Below are 5,000 nucleotides of genomic sequence, written 5' to 3' on the forward strand. Positions count from 1 at the left end.
TAAAAAGTTCGGAATAGTCGCGAAGTGATCGTAATAACGGGAATTTAAGTTTTTACATGACGTTCTCGTTGCCTTTGCCGTCGTTATTGCTAAAGCTCCCTAATCTCTTGTGCGCCTGGTTCTAGAATACGCCGCCCCGCTATGGAATCCATATTTGGTTAAAGACGTGCTAGCGTTAGAAAGAGTTCAGCGAAGAGCCTCTCGGCTTGCTTTAGGTCAAAAACGGGGTGAGATGTATTATGAAGATCGTTTAGGGATGCTGAAGTGGCCTACTCTCGAAACACGTAGACTGTTTCTTTCTTTAGTTGCATGTTACAAGATCGTATTTGACATGAACAAACTAAACTTCGATGATCTTTTTGAATTCACTAAGTGCAACTCAACCCGCGCTAACCATCCGTATAAGCTTTATCTTAAATCTTAAACCAGTCAAGTGCAATCCGTATAAATATTCTTCTCCTATCCGAATCGTACGGCACTGGAACGATCTACCAGGTTCTGTTATTGAGGCTGGGAGCTTGGGTCGTTTTAAGAATGCGCTGAAGCGCTTTCTAAATATCTCTTAACTGATTGTTTTGCTTATCTTATTGTTCTTATTGACCATCAGTTATTTAATTTTACTGCTTGTAAATAGTTCTTAAAGGATTTCTCTTGTATATAGTTTATATCTGTTTTTATCTTTTTATTTTGCGGAAACATCATAGGGTTAACCTCCAGTTTTCCTTTTCAAGATGTTTTGTATTTTTTTTTTTTTTTGCACCATCTTGAATAACTGTTATGTTGTGTTATTGTTCTTTAGTAGGATATGACAGACAAATCCGACGACAGGGTAGGGCATTTGAACACGTACCATTTTGGCCACAGGGGGCGGGACTTTGAACAATCCAATCTTCAAAAGTTCAAATGCCCAGGCTTTGCCCAGGAAGGGGAAGGATGTTGAAGTTTCGAGTTGATCGGCGCATAATTGCCCCAGAAAAGAAATCTGTCTATCATTCGATAACCGTTACGAGCATGCGTGATATGCGAGGATGTTTTTGTTCGTGGTGATTTGACTTTGAAATATGGACTTGCTTTTCGGTAATGTTTATTTGCAGTTAGCTTTTCTTTGCTGCTGTAAAGAGTCGAAACAATCAATTTTTGTTCATTCTGAATCTGTGTTTACGCCTTCTGTGTACTCTCGAGAACGTGACCTGTTGTTTGCGGAATAGAGAACATAGTGTATCAGAAAATGCTATTTTGACTCTTAAGGCAATCTCGTCCCCCAAAGCCTACGTTTCCCCTATCCAGCGGAACGGGCAACGGTAGGTAGTAAATGATGTGGTAAAGCTTTATGCTTTGTCATTTACCTGAAAAATTCAGTGTTCTTTTGATCCATAACAGCTGAACAATAAGAAAGGTCAGTTAGATCTACTTTAAGTTGCTAAGAAAGGCAGTATAAAACGTAACCAATCACTGAACCGAGTGTAATACATATTACCGCAATTCCACTTCTCGCTTTCCGCGTGAGGTCTGAGGCCTAGTCAAACTTCAGAAAATCACCAATTTTGGCTTTTTCAGGGGTGTGGTCGTCTATCTGTAACTACGGACCCGATTTTTAAAAGGCATAAAGAATCCAGTCAGGCTGTGGGATATCACTCATGACGGATCGTTTAGTTCGAGAAACCTTTGCAAAATCAAGAGTGGTAAAATATACGACACAAGCTGTTGAAGACATGTCGGACCAAATTTTGGGAAATTCAGAAAATTGATACGAATAAGCCCCGTTGTTAACTTAAATCGCTCTAAATGCGGTGAAGTTAGTGAAACTAGACGGTAAAAGAGGCGAGACCAGTGATACGCAAGGTCTGTTCTTTAAATGACATCCCAAACTGTTTTTCCCATGTTGTAATTCCCATTTATCATTCCAGATAAGTTTGTCTCAGTCTTATTCGTATTTTGAGCGTTATTAAACAAATTATTAAGTGGGATGAGCATCTTATCAAACAATTGTGGGGAGAAGTTTATTTGACATCCGGAATAATCAAGGTCGAGGCAAGCGGAATTTATTACGGATCATTCCAGTCATTTTCTGTTTTTCAGTGGCTTGCAACGTACAGCAACTCTGTTTCAAAAGTTCCCCTTGCCATAACAACATGATATGGAAATTTCGGTACCCTTACCGTAAATGACTGCATGAGGCTTGAACTCGCGTATAAAGAGGTTCCTATGGTAGTCCTCAGGTCTCGTTGCCGTTAGCAACGAGTCGCAAATTCCACACTTTTTATCGCATTATCATATTACGCATTTTGATCGCTAATCCGATTACTAAAAAAAATTCGAAAATATTCCTGCCTGATCAGTTTTTTTTTTCAAATTTATGTCCAAGAAAGCAGATAAATTGAAGAAAATGTTTCTTTCCAATCGAAAAATTCGTAATCAAATTCGTGTGGAAAAATGATTTTTGTTTGTTTTTTTTGTCATATTTTTTCTTTATATTTTCTTTTTATAAAATGTTTTAGGTGTCTGTAAAGAAGTTATATGTTTTTGGAAAGCTTATTTTCTTAGCTTTAAAAGATGTATTGCTTTTCCCCGAACTTTAAATGCTTTTTGGAAAAAAAAAAAATTTTTATGGCGGTGGCTGACTTCGCGCGGATTTCTCGCAGATGGGAAAGTCGGAAAAAAGAGATAAATTATTAATATCTCTTTCACTTTCATTTTCGTTTGAAAGGCCTTCAAGAGCTTTCTGTGCACAGATCAATGATCGTTCTCGTTAGAATAAAACATCCATTACATTTTCTGCGAGGTAAGCATGTTTAACCAACAAATCCCATCTCTATACGTCCGTTTCTTTTTGTTATGAATCTACGTGTAAATATGTCGTTGTTCGAGACATGTACAGACTGCCTTAACCATTGCCTCAACCAGTTGTCCACCCAAATTGAGAAATATTATAATAAATACACTTTTGTACTGATAAAGCAAAGTTAATGGTGAAGAATTGTAATGGAATGGGCTGGGTTGGTTTTAAAACTGAAGAGACAGTACAAAATAAATAATTAATTGAAGTTACTGTATTAATCTGCCCCTCCCAAGCTAGACACTTTGAAGTAAATGATTTTCTTCTCTTGCTTATTAATAAGCAGAGGCTGCGGAGAGGGAGGGGCTGAGGCGCCCCCCACTTTTTCCCTGTTGTGTTGTTGGGAGCAGGGCTGGCACAACTGCGTAGAGAAGCATGAAAAATTCAGTATTTCAACAGGGTTTGAACCCGCGACCCCGCGACCCCGCGATACCGGTGCGACGCTCTAACCAACTGAGCTATGAAGCAGCCGACGTTGAGAGCTGACGTTGGTCATTTGTGAGTTCTAATGTTCTAAATTTGCATTCACAACTGCGAGGATCATAGCATCACCTTATTTCATATCCGCAGTTCAATATATGATTCATTTCATATATCATTTCATTCGTTGATTCATTCATCCGGCACCAACATGAAAACTCACAAATGACCAACTTCCAACGTCAGTGGTTTCATAGCTCAGTTGGTCAGAGTCAGAGCGTCGCACCGGTATCGCGAGGTCACGGGTTCAAACCCCGTTGAAGTGCTGAATTTTTCAGGCTTCTCTACGCAACTGCTAAAATTGCGTTCATAACTGGGAGGATCATAGCTTCACTTGAGTTCTTGATTTTTATTCATATGTCGACTTCGTTGCCACTTAACGTAATCTACTTATGCTTGCGCTTGTGTTTACGTCGCTAGTAAAAACCATGTTAAGTCCCAAGAGAAAATAAAAATAATGCTTATGCAAAATTTTGGAGGGACAAACAGAGAGTATTGTGGTATTTTTATTGACCTGATGAAAGATGATCGCTAATCAAATAACTTGCTTGCTTTTGGTCATTGTCTGATCAACCAATCAAATACCTTGCTACATTTGCTGCATGTGTCGGAGTGGTAGCCAATAAGAATCCTCTTTCAGCGAGGCACGGGTCTACTGTCTTTGACGTCATCCACCCACTGTCAACTGTCTCCATGCGGTTCAGATCTGCTCAGATCTTCTTGTTGATTACACAAACGTATAAAGAGGGCGTTGATTTTTGTGAGAAGCTGTAGTTTTGATGAGGTTTGTGTCCTGTATTTAATTTTATGCATAAACTCAACACTGACACCGATCCCACTTCGCAAATGATTCAGCCATGAAGCCGAGTATCCGGCAGATTTTAGCTGGTTAGTTTGCATTTTGGTAAGTCGGAATTACATATTTCTATGTTAATATACATATGATTGCAGTGGCAACTGATTGCAGAAAAAGGCGGAATTTATTTCCTCGGCTAGGAAAGTAATTACAAAAGTGATCTGACAGAGAATAAGATTGATCCACTCAAGAGAATGACTCTCTTGGTCGACCTTAATTCAATACTGTTCCAGTTTGCTTCAGTGATTCGGCCAGGACGTGCTTCGTGGAAAGATATAGGCTATGTTGTAGATGTTTGGAGATCATTTTATCCTCACAAATCGAGATGACACGTTTTACCATGCCCTCGTTTACTGGAAGTGTAATTTTCTCTAACATTTCATCGTAATTTAGTATCGCGTGACTCATGATGCAAATGCCGGATGCTTGAGAGAAATTCGAAAATATATATCTCTTTCACTTTCATTTTCGTTTGAAAGGCCTTCAAGAGCTTTCTGTACGCAGATTAAGGATCGGGCTAAATTGCAGAATAACCCGCAACACGGCTGAAGCTATTCTGCGTAACTCTTACAAATGGCTACGCAGAAATGCGTTCCATATATAAATATCCACTGATGGCTACGAGGTTTTATGGTTAAATTTGAATATCATTTTGTTTAGAAATTTCCTCTGAGACTTTTGAGACAAAGAAAACAGAACTGAGCCGTGAAATCATGATGAACACAAAGTCTTGTAGGCATGCCTTAACTCCTGTTGCTCTCTTATCTACTGTTGTAAGGCCTAGGCACTGATGTCAAACTGGTTAGCTTTCAGTTATTGTTGTCCTTA

General features: G+C 39.1%; 1 protein-coding gene across 2 annotated transcripts in view; it reads left to right on the forward strand.

Annotated features, from left to right (window-relative positions):
• Window positions 1-3,989: 3,989 nt before the first annotated feature.
• LOC137997658 (uncharacterized) overlaps window positions 3,990-5,000 on the forward strand; it is a 34,240-nt gene continuing 33,229 nt past the window's right edge. Inside the window, exon 1 of one of the 2 annotated variants that reach the window (XM_068843762.1) lies at window positions 3,990-4,220. The gene's annotated coding sequence lies outside the window, so the exon portion shown is untranslated. The remainder of the gene's footprint in view (window positions 4,221-5,000) is intronic. The other variant, XM_068843763.1, reaches the window with a different exon arrangement.

Source organism: Montipora foliosa, chromosome 3 (assembly GCF_036669935.1).
Source record: "Montipora foliosa isolate CH-2021 chromosome 3, ASM3666993v2, whole genome shotgun sequence".
NCBI classification, from domain to species: Eukaryota; Metazoa; Cnidaria; class Anthozoa; order Scleractinia; family Acroporidae; genus Montipora; species Montipora foliosa.